We start from the raw sequence: 16,388 nt of genomic DNA, 5'->3' as shown, positions 1-16,388 counted from the left end.
GTTCCATCGTAATCATCCCTCTAAACCAGGCCCTTCGGTGGGGAGGGGGTGTACTGTCATAAAGTCAAGAAATAACAAAGGGAAAAGTAAGGTTGTTGCTGGAACAGGGGTAGGAAAGCCTTTAAATAGGTGTCATCTGTGCCCAGTTTGTATATGTGCTTTGTGTGGCAGCAGGACATTCACAAGAAGCAAGAAGAAACCTGCAGGACTACATATCCCAGCAGCCTCTGGGCATAGAACTACAGCCCCAGCAGCCTGGACGCCTCTCTGGAAAAGGCCAGGCACACAGGGCCTGCAAACAGCCCAGGCAACGCCCAGGCCCACGCCCGATACAAAGTGCATGCGCGAAAGAGCTACCGCGCATTCGCAACCCGCGACCGCTTGTTCGCGCTCGAGATTTCATCGGACAGGACGCATCATGCAGAGCTCCGGCGAAAACCTTACGTGGGGCCCGTCCTCGCCAAAAATCACCTTCTCTGGCCCATGCCTAATAAGATAAGTGCTGAACTTGATTAAACGCTGCAAATGTTACCGGAGCTAGTATCTGATACTCGTTTGAAATACTAACATTTTGGAAGCAACCACAAGAGCATTGCGGAACGCTTCAACAATACTAACTCCTAACTGCATGCCGCGTTATGCTCGCAGTTGCGGGCATAGTTTATGTTGATTGGGTGAAAGCTGTTACCACGCAACACCAGGGAGCACGCACTTATTATTTCCTTTCTTGTCAGGAAAACGAAAACGCTTCGGCCCTCGCAGCCCTCTGAACCCGTCCTTACTGCAAGGAGCAAGACGCTTGGTGAAGCCAGAGCGAAGTGCCTTTAAGTTATCTGTCTAATGCATGACAACTGTCTAGTTTGATCACAGTGGGGCACTCGTTGGGTGTGCCAGTGTAACCCGGTATCATAGTATATCTTGAACCACTTTCTGAGAACAGATCGAGAATGTGAATTGGACACTGTTAATGTTTATGCATTTTGTGTGACCTGCAATCCGAAATCCACCTCTGTGTGGAGCTGAAACAAGGGTAACGCATACATGGAAGTTGAATGCATGGTTTAACAAGAGGGGTAACGCATGTATGAGATTGAATGCATGCAAGTGTGGCAATTACTGTGAAGAACAGAAGAACTCGGTGCCACTGCCTAAAGGACTGATTGGCCAAGGACAGAGTCAAGGAGCATGCCTTTCCTAGAAACCCCCTGACTATCCACAACCACTCCCTAAACCTCAACCCGGTGTACCTAAAAACCCTCTACCCATCCAATCCAAGGACCCTAACCCTCTTTCCTCGTGGGGGTTGCGGTGACCTGCGTTTATCCAATCCAGGCACCAAGACCGCCAAGGGGAGGTAGGAGTTTGTGCTGCTTCTGCGTGGAACGGATTTCGCCTTGAAATGTATATAATTTTTTGTTCATAGGACTTTTTTTGTAGGTTTCCTTTTGGTTTGGGATCATGGACCCTTTGGACTTGGATTGTATATAGTTGAAGACTTGTATATACTTTCTTTTTTAACATTTCCCATGGATTAATGGTTTTCTTTTTGTTTTGGTTATTTAAATCATAGTGACTTTGGCGATGGACCACTTTTCTTTTTTCATGCCGGGTATTTTTGTTCATCATTGGATTTTCTATTTTTCTGGTAATAGCTTTCATCATTTATTATTTTGCAAATTTGATTTTCTTTGTTTTTTCATTATGTTATTAATAGATTTGTTCTAACTTCATGATTGGTGTTGTGTACTATCATTGGTTTTGTGCATGTCTCAATGAACATTAGCTCTGTCATGTGTTGCCACTGTGTGGCTCTGTTGTGCATTTATGCTTGGGCATGGTGGTTCTTTTGAAACTGTCATGGCATGGGTAACTTGGGAGTGGGTGCAGTGGATGGTTGCATGCTTGTACTGGGGGCCAAGGGGGATTTGGGTTGAGGCCATGGGTCTGTGTTGTTGGGACATGTTGTTTGATGGGCCATGAGTCAGGGCCTGCTGACAGGTGCCAGTCAATGGGGGGTGGTGGGGTGGGGGAATATGAGTCGGGGCCTGCTGGCAGGTGCCCGTCAATGGGGGGGACATGAGTCAGTGCTCTCGAGTGCATGGTGCCATGTAGCCTGCCTGCGGCGCATGGTCTGGGGTGACGGGCTGCCTGCTGGGCATGGTCTGGGGTGATGGGCTGCCTGCTGGGCATGGGGAGGAGGGGCACATCCGGGTGGGCACACATTTGCAAATCGCGTGTAAAAGTCCATGCGCACCCCCGGAATACACGTACCCCGCTCGCGCTAGAGAAAATGCGTGTAAAAGTCGACACGCACCCCCGGAATATGCGCAGGAAGCCCATCCACCCTCCCCATGGCCCGCAGGCAGCCCATCACCCCTGGCTTGTTATGGTTGTTAGTATCCATGAATACGCTGTGCGGTAAAATGGGTTTTGGCGCACGCGGCTGGCGCAGACTGTCGCACGTGCACACTGTGCGCCAGCCGTGTGCGCCACTTGTGCGCTAAATTCTATGAATTACCCCCCTTGTCTCTTCCCTAGTCTTCTCTCGACTATTCTATTGTTCTGTTCTGTTCTTTGGTCTTCCCCGCTCACGCCTTGCTCCTCTTAAATCTATCATTCTTCGATTCGATCACTTTATCTTCTCTCTTACCAAGACCCAATTTCTCCTTTCCTTGGTTCTCTTGGCTGGTTGTTCTATTCTCATCTTAAATACAACTTCCTCTATCTAGTTTTCAAATGTCTTTACAAACTTGCTCCTGACTACCTTGCATCTCTCCTCTCATTTTACTCTCCATCTCGCTCCCTCCGCTCTGCTAGTCTTTTTAGACTTAATGTTCCCCGTCCCCCCTGTGCTCAATCCCGCTTTCGCTCTTTCCAGCTCCTTGCCCCTCTTCACTGGAACATGCTCCCCCTGTCTCTTCGCTCCATTACTTCCTATCCTCTGGTCCGTTCCTCTCTAAAAGCACACCTGCTACAGTCATCTGATTGATTGACACTGTTTATGAACACTAGTGATTGTTACTTGCGATGAATGCTGATTGATGGTTACTGTTTATGAACGCTGATTGATGGTTACTGTTTATAAACGCTGATTGATTGTTACGGCTTATGAACGCTGACTTGCATTCTGATTATATCTACCGCTGACCGTCCTATGTAAAGCGCTTTGGACAAAGGTGCTATATAAAATACAATAAATACAAATACAAAAATAAGCGAGAGAGGTAGCCGAGACCAAAATACCATTGATTTCTTGACTCCTTCCACTGCTCTCAGTGTATTTAGGGTGTGTGTTTGTTCTGAGGAGTGTGTAATCTGTATGCCCAGGTACCTGAATGATTTGTGTTCCCACTTCAATCCCCGATCCAATGTTTGGGTCAGTGTGATGTCATCTAGTCTTGCTAAAGGGAAAATACATGATTTTTGCTTGTTAAATGTGATCCTGGGGAACCTGGCAAAGTTGTCCAATATTTCCAATATCAGGGGAAGGTTATGATGTGGTTGGGTCAAATAAAGCAGCACATCATCAGCATAAATTGAGAGTAGGTATGTAGTATCTCCTATACGTATCCCGGCCTCTAGGTATTCCTGTCTGAGGTATACAGCTACAGGGTCCAGCGCTAATATATAAAGCATTGGGGATAGAGGGCACCCTTGGTGAGTCCCTCTCTGTATGTCCCATTGTTTGGATACATAATGCCCGGTTCCGACTCTGGCAGTGGGAGAAGTGTATAATATCTTAACCCATCTTCTGAAATATGCCCCAAATCCAAAGCTTTTCAAAGCAACCTTGATCCATTCCCAATAAACAGAATCAAAAGCTTTAACTGTTTCTAGTTTTTTAGTCTAGAATGGATGCATATTTATAGTGATGCCACTACATAAAGTTCCGGGCGCTCATTTGTATGTTCAATGACATGTCGTAGTCTTCATAAATTCAAGGTAGCATTGCGGCCTGGGACGTAATCAGTTTGAACTGGGTACATTAGTGTTGATATGCATTGCCGGAGTCTGGATGCCATCATTGTGGTGAGGAGTTTCACGTTGCAATTTAGCATGGCCAGTGGTCTATATGAATCACACATGTCTGCAGGCTTCCCGGGTTTAAGGATGGGAACTGTCCACGTTCCTTTCATCGTGCCTGGGAGTTTCCCTGTCTCAAAGGTTTCCTCGAAGACCTTCAGAAGTGTCGGGGCTACTATGCTTTGATACGTTTTTTAAAACTCTGCAGGTAACCCATCACTACCTGGCATTTTCTCAGAGGCTGTTGCTGGGATTGCGCTTTCTAATTCTTGTAGGGTAAAGGGTTGGTCTAAGAGGTCGCTTTGGGCGGTAGTGAGTGTGGGGAGCTTAATTTCTGTGAAGGCTTTGTTTATGTCCTCTACACGGACTCGTGCATTGTGACTATATAGCTTGGCGTGGTAAGTGGCAAATATTTAGTTTATTACTGATTGTGCTCACCATGGTTCTCTGCATTCATCTTTCAATACAGTGATCAGTGTTTTGGGATGTACCCTGCAGCATAGCCAAGCGAGGAGCCTCCCTGATTTGTCTCCTTCGTTGTGTGTGCGCGCTGTGCTGGCTGTGTAGTCAAATTTGGATAAACGCTCCCGAGTGATTTGGTGGTCCTGTCGGGTTTCTCGAAGGGTACGCTCAGCGACTCCATCGATAGGTTGTGTCATTTCTAGCTCTCTTACTTTACGTTTGAGGGCTTTAAGCTCCACCCTTAGTTGCCTCCAAACTCCTCCTGCCCCAGCAATTACCTGCCCTCTAGTGACCACCTTAAGGGTTTGCCAAACTGTTCTCCATGTTTCTATGCTGCCAACATTTTTCGAGGAAAAATGTCGTTGTGTACCTTAGTTGTTCTCTAAAGGCCAGGTCTGACAATGCATCTGTAGGCATGCGCCATGTCGGGACAAAGCCTGTGGTGCCTCAACAGTCCACGTCGCAATGAGGGGGGAGTGGTCAGATATTACGCGAGCCATGTATTCAGCACCAGCAAAGTTGTATCGGTGTTCAGCGCTCACAAAGATGTAATCTAGCCGCGTGTGAAGACTGTATGGGGAAGAGTAATAGGAATATTCTCGCAGGTCTGGGTGAATCTCTCGGTGGAGGCTGCTGTATAGATTATTCTCTTGCGCATTGCATCCAGCTTCTTCCCCACCTTGTCCGGAGGCACCATGAATGCCGACACGGGGTTCGCCGAGTGCTTTTTGGCTGCGGCTGAGACGACTGAAGCACCTGGGACTGGATCTGGCACACTGTACTTTTTCTCCAGTCTGTTACACTTGGGAAGACCTCCTGAGGGTCCTGCAGTGACGCAGGCTGGGGAGTTGGGGGCAGCTTCTGCTGGATCTCCATGACCAGTGTGTGTAGAGTCGTCAGAATATCCAGCGACACGTCCCTCAGTTGAGGTCTGAAGGGAACTAGTGGTGTAGGGTCTAGACTGACTTGCTTCCTCTTGCGCACAGGGGATGAAGGCTCACCGCCGTCAAAGTCTCCCACTCTTTCATGGTCTGTATTGGCGGCGGCCAAGACTAGGTCTCAGGAGGGGTGAGGGTGATCAGAAGTCCACAATGAGCACACACAGTAAACACCACCACAAATTACATCAGGTGTATATATCAAAAATATATATACATTTATTAAAGGCCTTTTAACTATTGGCCTAGTGAACTATTGGCCTAAAGTAATATTAAGCAAGTAAATATCCACAACCTGTAACAGAAGAGGGTCAGACAGTGCAAATATACTTTAGGCAATTCTTCAAGCGTCTCAACTCTAATAGGCAGTCCAATCCCTACGAAGTGTGGAGCCTTGTGCTCAAAAGTACGTTCAGCGCGGCAGCACTCGATCGGGTGTTTAAGTACAAAAACAGGTCTATCCAAGGGGCTGTGGTGCTTTAGGAAGGGGGGGGTAAGGCTATGAAGAATAGAGTTCCACTATTTGAGGAGGGTCTCCACAAGGTCGCAGAGCTATTGCCAGGAATCGGGAATAGGATGGTAGTTCAGACTATACTTACAAAGGTGAATGGTCCTTGGGGGACAATCGTGTGTAAAAAAGGTCTATGAATGCGCCAGGGGCCACCGGTAAGTGCTGCAAGTACTCACGACCTTCGACGCAGTGCGGACCAAACTTCGCCAGTCAAGTCCAGTTCGCTTGCAGGTTCGAGTCCAGCAGTTAAGCGCCTCTCTGGCTTACAGGGGCTGCGTTCCAGGACTTGAGTCTCTGGCGGGACAGTGACGATTTCTCTGCTTCTGAAGAAGGGATTGGGCAAGTTCCACTACAGCTCGTCTTAGGGCACAGGGAGGCACAGTACCAAGGCACCCACAAAGCTGGTCAACACAGCGGACATGTGTACCGTATAGGCTCGGGTTCAGGTGGACTCTCCTAATTCCAGATCTAGGAATGCTAGGTGTACGAAACCCGGCAGGAGAGTGCCCTCTACCAAGAGCATATGGTTCCCAAAGACACAGGTCAAAACTTGAGACGGCGGCGATTCCAAAGCAAAGGTACTGTACAAGCTTGTCAGTTCACTGGGCAGCAGTCTAGGAACAATTCCGTAGGGCCTCGTTTGCAGGTTAAGCAGGAGGTGACGAGAATATTTGGTCCCACTACTCCAACGGGTCGAAGGACCTTTCAAGCCTTCTGTGATCGATGAGAAACAGGGGCTTCAACGGGACAACAGTGGGGTCAGGGTGCCAAACCTTCCAGCAGGTCACCAGCGGTTCAACGGATCTGTTTCTTCGATACTTTGCTCCTTTACTAAGGCTGAGTCATGGGCCCTGCTCTATTTGAGCCGTGCTGCAGGCCTCCGTTAGCGCTCTTTCTTGGTTTTCTTTGGGAAACCACGTTACACCTCGCATCCCACCTCACCGTGGTCCGGATGCAGGCAATATAAGTATGATGTTGATCTTCTCCTTAATTCACACTTCACACAGAGTTTGAAGAGGCTCCTGCCGTCCTTCTCCTCCGACATGGTCAAAAGGTGTAAAGTAGGCCCAAGGTCAGTGTAACGCTCACCTGACTCCCACGGAGGCGCCGGCCTGGTTCGCGCTGCTGTGACCTCTTCAAAGGTGATGCGCAGGGTTCGGAAGACGGACTGGACCGGGCCCCCAAATCTGGCTTGTCTGGCTCGCAGAAGTATCCTTCTGTAGGCGAAAATAGGGGATTAACTGTCTGCGGGGTAATGCAATCAGCCTCCCACTTTCCCCTCTCACCCTCCTCGAAACCCTTCTGTGATTCCTCGTAGCGTCTCACCTTTGGGTCTGGAAGGACGAGCTCTCCATCCTGCTTCTGATGCAGGGGCGCGTTGGTATCCAGTTACTTCACTGGAGTTTCGGATTGGTGAGAAACAAACTTGCTTGGCTTCCAGGTAAGTTTTTTGATAAGAGGTTCCCCTTGTGTCCATGCATTAATGTACTAATGCTAGTGTCTTTTTCCCCATAGGGGCCGGGGTATGGAATGCCGGGGAACAGGCACCGACCCGAGATGAGAGGTGAAATCCTTGTAGAAATCAGGTAAGTCTTTAATGAGCGTTTTTTGGTAATGTCTTTTCATTCGCTCATTAACGCTGATGTCTCTTTTTCCCCTTAGGGGCCGGGGTCCGGAAATGCCAGGATGCGGCGCGGACCCGAAATGAAGAGGGAATGAATCAACAGGTAAGTCTTAACATGGAGAATTAGCTTTCCTTATTCCCTTCTCTCTCTCACCTTTTGTTCTGGTCTTTTTCTCCCTAGGCGCTGGGGCGTGACTGCGAATCCGGATGATCGCTGCTGAACATGGAGGCGCCCTGTAAAGGTGAGTGGAATGCGGCGCTGCAGCGATCGACGCGATGAGCTTTTAAATGAAAGTCTTCCTTTTCAGGATTGTCGGCGAGATGTCTCCGGGATGCGGATTTAGCAGGTAAGGACTTTTCCTTCTTCTGTTCTCTTCTTCTCTTCCTTTGCAGGTGATCCAGGATGCTGGCAGGCGTGGCAGAAGTCAGGATGCAGGAGCAGACACGGTGAGCGTCCAGCTGCTAGATGCAGAACAACGCGAAGCACGTGTGGCTGTTCGGGTGGGGTTTAAATAGCCTTGGAAGAAGTTCCAGGTATGTATCCTTCCTCCAATCAGGTATGTATCCTAAAACGAAGAGAAGCCCTCCTCTAGCGCTTCTCCAAAATTAAATGTTATAATATAGAGACTTTCTCGTTTTTAGGTTCCATTTGTCATTTTTATTCAGAATTCTATTGTGCTGTAAACAAATAGGGATTCCTTTTTACATCTTGAACATAACATATAAGTTGATGGGAAGACAAAAGAATGCAAAATTTAAATTGGTTTAAAGTTTTTCGTTGAGTTCACTAAGTTGCTGTGTCCCACGTTGTCACTTGAAAGTTGCGAAGCCTTAGTATAATTCACTCGACATTTGGGTTGATGGAGAGACAAAAGAATTCAAAATTTAGATTGGTTCTAAGTTTTTAGTTGAATTCACTAAGTTGCTGTATCCCACGTTGTCACTAGAAAATTACGAAGCCCTAGTTTAATTCACTAGGCAGTATTGGCCTCAATTTGAATTGGTTCAAAGTTTAGTCAATGTTGTCTTCACGTTGTTGCTCGAAAATTGCAAAGCCCTAGTTTAATTCACTAGGTAATATTATCCTCATTCACTAGGTAATATTATCCTCAACACGTGTTTCTCCGCCACATGGTTTATGGCGGTTCTTCAGGAGGAATTTGTAGGTAGATAGGCAAATGGAAAGATCTGAGAGGAAAAAGGTGGGAATAAAGAAAAAAATGGGCAATTTTGAACAGAGTGTTTTATGTTGACGTTTATACAGTCAATGTTGAGTTAGATACTTACAACTAAATATCAAATCTTGTTCATGTATATGATGGTTCCTTTGATGTAGGTAATATTATTAATTCCATCCGGTTTGGTCTGAAAGAGTGAAGAGCATCTAGTTTATATTTGTATCTCTGGGTCAAAGGTACTTTCCAAAAAAATCTAGTCATAATCATCCTTATTTGTTATACTTCAATAGTTCAGTATTATCTTCATGTACAACTGATTCCTGGATTTTGACAATGTAAATGAACTCATATGTTGCCTTGGAACAGTACGGTTTGGTTTAGTATCTAAGTTTGCTTGTGCGGACTTTGAGCTTAAAGACTGTTCGAAGCAACGAAGTTAGTCTAAATACCAAGTTTTCTTAAGAATTGTAAATAGTTGTAAAAGACCTTGCTTACCATGTGAACGGTGTTTTCCTCGCTCTCTCGATACTGTCTGATGTGGTCAGTGAACTCCACATGTTGTGAATGGGTTTCACATAGAGTCGCGTGCGGAGTGACGTCATGCGTGTGTCGCATGCATGACGTCACTCCGCACGCGACTCTATGTGAAACCCATTCACAACATGTGGAGTTCACTGACCACATCAGACAGTATCGAGAGAGCGAGGAAAACACCGTTCACATGGTAAGCAAGGTCTTTTACAACTATTTACAATTCTTAAGAAAACTTGGTATTTAGACTAACTTCGTTGCTTCGAACAGTCTTTAAGCTCAAAGTCCGCACAAGCAAACTTAGATACTAAACCAAACCGTACTGTTCCAAGGCAACATATGAGTTCATTTACATTGTCAAAATCCAGGAATCAGTTGTACATGAAGATAATACTGAACTATTGAAGTATAACAAATAAGGATGATTATGACTAGATTTTTTTGGAAAGTAGCTTTGACCCAGAGATACAAATATAAACTAGATGCTCTTCACTCTTTCAGACCAAACCGGATGGAATTAATAATATTACCTACATCAAAGGAACCATCATATACATGAACAAGATTTGATATTTAGTTGTAAGTATCTAACTCAACATTGACTGTATAAACGTCAACATAAAACACTCTGTTCAAAAATGCCCATTTTTTTCTTTATTCCCACCTTTTTCCTCTCAGATCTTTCCATTTGCCTATCTACCTACAAATTCCTCCTGAAGAACCGCCATAAACCATGTGGCGGAGAAACACGTGTTGAGGATAATATTACCTAGTGAATGAGGATAATATTACCTAGTGAATTAAACTAGGGCTTCGCAATTTTCGAGCAACAACGTGAAGACAACATTGACTAAACTTTGAACCAATTCAAATTGAGGCCAATACTGCCTAGTGAATTAAACTAGGGCTTCGTAATTTTCTAGTGACAACGTGGGATACAGCAACTTAGTGAATTCAACTAAAAACTTAGAACCAATCTAAATTTTGAATTCTTTTGTCTCTCCATCAACCCAAATGTCGAGTGAATTATACTAAGGCTTCGCAACTTTCAAGTGACAACGTGGGACACAGCAACTTAGTGAACTCAACGAAAAACTTTAAACCAATTTAAATTTTGCATTCTTTTGTCTTCCCATCAACTTATATGTTATGTTCAAGATGTAAAAAGGAATCCCTATTTGTTTACAGCACAATAGAATTCTGAATAAAAATGACAAATGGAACCTAAAAACGAGAAAGTCTCTATATTATAACATTTAATTTTGGAGAAGCGCTAGAGGAGGGCTTCTCTTCGTTTTAGTTTTGTCCAAGCCCAGGTCAACCTCTGTGGCATCCCTCCATTTGCAGCATCTCTACTTTTTTTCATATTCAATTTAGCTACACTTCTCCATCAGAGCGCTAACACTGTTTCTAAGGTTGAAAAAGTCTTTCTCAATATATTCTGTCAGCAGTGGGCAGCTCTAAAAGGAGAAACTCAATAAGCGATATCATCAGTCAGGACACTATGATTAGGAACTATGAAAAACGAGAGGAAGAAGCGGAACTCATCTTTTCGGGATTATCAGAAAATCCAACAACCAAACCGGATAGCAATAATACATCATTAAGACAATTATTCTTAACCCAAGAAAAACTTCTCAAACAAGAACTTACTTGCTGGTGGGAAATCAAATCTTTAGACAAATACCTTCAGATAGGACGCATACCACGAGGACTAAGAGTCTGTATATTTCCTCCATTTGAAGACGACGATATAGAAGAGATCAAAGATTGGGAACAACTACTTACCACCACATCCAACGAAATGATACATAGATTAATCAAATATGCCAAAGTAAAACATATTCGGCTAATACAAGAAATCACCAAAGTGAAAGAAAATATTGAAAAACTAAATATTCATGAGAAAACTTTTAAGAATTATGAAATTCTAGATGAAATCATAGATAAATACGCATCAGATATCAAGATTAAAAAACAGAGACAATTTTTGCGAGATGAACTAGACTATACATTCAAAAGAGTCTATACATTCAATAAAAGACCTACAACAACATCAAGGGGCAGATCAGCATACATCAAGCTACAAAAAACAGCTACAACTCCTCTTTCCTCAGATACGGACACAGTGAGTGATAGTGAATTGGAAGAAAGAAGCGTACCTCCATCAATCTTGCCCACTGCATCTCAAATGACAATTCCCAACAGGAACAAAGAATCCCAATACAATTCATTTGGATCCTCTTCCTCTTTTTTAGAGGAATTTCAACAACAAAAATATATGAGGAATTATTCAGCACCAGGAAAAAGAAACCCTATTATGACTCTTCTACCAAAACCAAACGTGGCAAGAGAGGAGGAATCAAACGCAAACATAGAAGAAAAAACAAGAGTACAGACCAGATCTCAGACCCCATTACCCCAACGGAAGACCTAGTCATCAACCTTTCAAGTTTGGAACTAACGACACCACTAATTCAAGCACTTAATAAAGGACTCACCTTTTGTCCAGGTCGTAATTATGATTATTTCAACACAGTAGTTGATCTCCACAGTTTTTGTAGAAAACTCAAACTAAAGAAATATTTTGCAAATATGGAAATCAAAAGACACACCACTGAAATAACACCAGTACCATCGGAATTAACAGTTAAACATGTGGAACTCACAGTCGATCTTCTTAACATCAATGATGAGACAGATCCCTATACTAAGGAGAAGTTCATGGAAGAACAAAATATACCATTGGGATTAGCACAAGAAACCAAACTTAAAGAAAAATCCAAATTCACACCAATCTTACCTCCAGAAAATGTTATTGATACTTTCTGCAAAGTAGTTCAAAAAGAACTCAGAGACATCTACATCAACAATAAAATGAACCAACATGCAAAACTCAAGATAAGGAATAATCTCACACCCAACCAAAGTCAAGCATTAAATAATCTCAAGAACAATCCTGAGATTACCATAAAATCATCAGACAAAGGCGGAAACATTGTGCTACTCAACACAGAAGACTATATACACATGGCACTCACCCATCTAAAAGATCATAAATGTTATGAAAAAATCAAAGAAAACCCATTCATCAAAATCAGCGAACAATGGAAAACCATGAGCAGTCATTGGAAAGACTTGGAACTACTTAATGAAGATGAATACCGATATATGATCACAACTAATCCGATTACTCCAACAATATATTTTCTACCTAAGATTCATAAGAAATACATCAACCTACCAACAAGCAGACCAATCATTAATGGTATTGGATCAATCACAGAGCACATTTCAGAATATATAGATCATCAGCTTCAACCATTAGCAAATTCATTGGCATCATACATCAGCGACACCACGCACATTATCCAATTGATCGACAATATACCTTGGAATGACAACTATTGGCTAGTTACAATGGATGTAACAGCACTTTATACAAGCATCTTGCATGAAAAAGGACTTCTAACTACAGAATACTTCTTGAAAACACGATCTATATCTCTCAACGATCACAACAATATGATTTTAGAAATGTTGCAATTTACCCTTCAAAACAACATTTTCATCTTTAACAACACTCTCTATCGACAAATACAAGGCACAGCCATGGGAGCAAAATATGCGCCATCATATGCCAATCTCTACATGGGCCATTTTGAGATAGAATTTGCCTGGCAACATCAATCATTCACACACCTAAACAACATAATTTTTTGGGCCAGATACATTGATGACATCTTTTTGATTTGGAACGGACCATTAACAGCATTTAAAGATTATTTCAACTATCTAAATCACAACACCTATAATTTGAAACTAACCACAGAATACAGTCAAACTTCAATCAACTTTTTGGACATCACCTTCTATATCGATAACAATACCATCTGTACAACACTGTACACTAAACCTACATCTGTTAACAGTCTACTACATGCTTCAAGCAGCCACCCCAAACACATCATCTACAATATACCTTATGGTGAAATACTAAGGGTCAAAAGAAACTGTTCAAAAACTGATGATTTCAAACAGAAAGTAACATCCACAATGAGCAAATTCATCTCCAGAGGATACCCAAACAAACTTATCAAAAACAGCTATCAGAAATCTTCAACTAGGACCAGACAATCGTTGTTACAAGTAAGACCCAAAATCGACAAAACTGTGATCGATCCACACAGAACCATCAATTTTACCACGAACTATAGTTCTAACAATTCAATCATTCGGAAAATTCTTAGCAAATACTGGAACATCCTTAAATCAGATTCTGACCTTACACCGATCCTGGAAGTCAAACCTACCATCACTTTCAAGAAAGCAAGCAATCTCAAAAAAATGCTCAGTCCGTCACATTTTGAGTTGAAATATCCTGATGAAAAATCCACTATACAAACAATGTGGCTTCAAAAACCTATCAAAGGCTATTACAAATGTGGTCAATGCTCCATGTGCCAATATGCAGAAAATGGTAAAACAACCGTCATCAAACCCAATGGCACCAACTTCACCATACAACAGCTGATCAATTGCAATAGTCAATTTGTTATATATATCATTCAGTGCGCATGCAAAAAATTATACATTGGGAGCACGATCAGAAAACTCAAGACAAGAATCAGTGAACATATCAGGGCTATTACCAACAGAGATACAAGATCACCAATAGCCAATCATTTCACAGAATCACATCATCCTTCTCAGATCAGTCAGATAAAATTCTACGGAATAGTAAAATTGAAACCGGCCCCAAGAGGAGGGAATCTACAATTAAGACTTCGACAACAAGAAGCAAGATGGATTTGTATGATGGACACTTGCCATACAGGTCTTAACACAGACCAGGAGATATGTCATTTTTTGTAAATCATAATAAGAGATATTTACCTCTATATTACTTTGTAAATTTTGCAACAAATACAAGGCTACAGGAACACTAGAATTGGATCGAGCAAATATGGCGCTCTTAAAAATATAAACAACCATTAGATACGTGCGCGTGAAGTCATCACGTGATGCAACGTGCGAATGACGTCATTCCGCACGCGACACACGCATGACGTCACTCCGCACGCGACTCTATGTGAAACCCATTCACAACATGTGGAGTTCACTGACCACATCAGACAGTATCGAGAGAGCGAGGAAAACACCGTTCACATGGTAAGCAAGGTCTTTTACAACTATTTACAATTCTTAAGAAAACTTGGTATTTAGACTAACTTCGTTGCTTCGAACAGTCTTTAAGCTCAAAGTCCGCACAAGCAAACTTAGATACTAAACCAAACCGTACTGTTCCAAGGCAACATATGAGTTCATTTACATTGTCAAAATCCAGGAATCAGTTGTACATGAAGATAATACTGAACTATTGAAGTATAACAAATAAGGATGATTATGACTAGATTTTTTTGGAAAGTACCTTTGACCCAGAGATACAAATATAAACTAGATGCTCTTCACTCTTTCAGACCAAACCGGATGGAATTAATAATATTACCTACATCAAAGGAACCATCATATACATGAACAAGATTTGATATTTAGTTGTAAGTATCTAACTCAACATTGACTGTATAAACGTCAACATAAAACACTCTGTTCAAAATTGCCCATTTTTTTCTTTATTCCCACCTTTTTCCTCTCAGATCTTTCCATTTGCCTATCTACCTACAAATTCCTCCTGAAGAACCGCCATAAACCATGTGGCGGAGAAACACGTGTTGAGGATAATATTACCTAGTGAATGAGGATAATATTACCTAGTGAATTAAACTAGGGCTTCGCAATTTTCGAGCAACAACGTGAAGACAACATTGACTAAACTTTGAACCAATTCAAATTGAGGCCAATACTGCCTAGTGAATTAAACTAGGGCTTCGTAATTTTCTAGTGACAACGTGGGATACAGCAACTTAGTGAATTCAACTAAAAACTTAGAACCAATCTAAATTTTGAATTCTTTTGTCTCTCCATCAACCCAAATGTCGAGTGAATTATACTAAGGCTTCGCAACTTTCAAGTGACAACGTGGGACACAGCAACTTAGTGAACTCAACGAAAAACTTTAAACCAATTTAAATTTTGCATTCTTTTGTCTTCCCATCAACTTATATGTTATGTTCAAGATGTAAAAAGGAATCCCTATTTGTTTACAGCACAATAGAATTCTGAATAAAAATGACAAATGGAACCTAAAAACGAGAAAGTCTCTATATTATAACATTTAATTTTGGAGAAGCGCTAGAGGAGGGCTTCTCTTCGTTTTAGTTTTGTCCAAGCCCAGGTCAACCTCTGTGGCATCCCTCCATTTGCAGCATCTCTACTTTTTTTCATATTCAATTTAGCTACACTTCTCCATCAGAGCGCTAACACTGTTTCTAAGGTTGAAAAAGTCTTTCTCCAGGTATGTATCCTTCCCCGACCACGCCCGGATGGTAAATTAGTCCCACAGGTAAAGTAGTTCCTTTCAGGCCTCAAGGAGGCCGGGATCCTGCAGCATGGTCTGCATCAGGTAAGTGCACCCAAGCACTTCCATAATGAGCCTGGCGCCTATGGCCCCAGGACTGATGTCTTTTATGAGCCTGGCGCCATAGGCGCCAGGACACTGTCCAAAGGGCCCCTATATGGGGTTGCTGGGTCCTTCCTTGGGGACTGGATGTCCGTTTTCGGGGACGCAGGGCTTGAACCGGCTCCCCGGGAGCGGGCATCATGACAGTCAGACCTTCTCGAAACTTCGATGGATGATCCGCGGTGGGTGAAGATCTTGGATCCGCTGCCCACAGCTGTCCTTTTGTTGAAAGACCATCAGTCAAAATTTGTCAATTTTCAATGGAAAAATTCAAATGCACAAAAATAACTCAGAGAGCAACGTGAGGACTCCCAACACTGAAGCGTGCAGAAAAAAATCGGAAGATTGCCACCAGGGGCAGAGCTAAGGGAGAGGACTGCCATTGCATTGGGGCAGTATGACCCAGAGGACAGTGATTGGTTTAGAAGAGAAATAGCTTTAAAGTGAAAGTGAATCTGTTTCTTTTACTGAGGATTCCAAGCCTGACGACTGGGAATATTCATGAACATTTGAATCCATGCCAGACCCCGTGCTGGAGAAT

At 42.9% G+C, this 16,388-nt stretch overlaps 2 long non-coding RNA genes across 2 annotated transcripts; both read left to right on the top strand.

Annotated features, from left to right (window-relative positions):
• Positions 1–9,448: 9,448 nt before the first annotated feature.
• On the top strand, positions 9,449–10,505 carry LOC138568009 (uncharacterized). The gene is made up of 2 exons (XR_011302434.1): positions 9,449–9,846; positions 9,946–10,505. It is a non-coding gene; the product is annotated as an uncharacterized lncRNA (long non-coding RNA).
• Positions 10,506–13,837: 3,332 nt separating this feature from the next.
• Positions 13,838–15,484, top strand: LOC138567905 (uncharacterized). The gene is made up of 2 exons (XR_011302333.1): positions 13,838–14,825; positions 14,925–15,484. It is a non-coding gene; the product is annotated as an uncharacterized lncRNA (long non-coding RNA).
• The last annotated feature ends 904 nt before the right edge of the window (positions 15,485–16,388 follow it).

The sequence above is a fragment of the Ambystoma mexicanum genome, chromosome 1p (genome assembly GCF_040938575.1).
Source record: "Ambystoma mexicanum isolate Mex_15411 chromosome 1p, UKY_AmexF1_1, whole genome shotgun sequence".
Lineage (NCBI taxonomy): Eukaryota > Metazoa > Chordata > Amphibia > Caudata > Ambystomatidae > Ambystoma > Ambystoma mexicanum.
The sequence above is the reverse complement of the archived record's forward strand: the minus strand, read 5'-3'. Positions and strand labels throughout refer to the sequence as shown.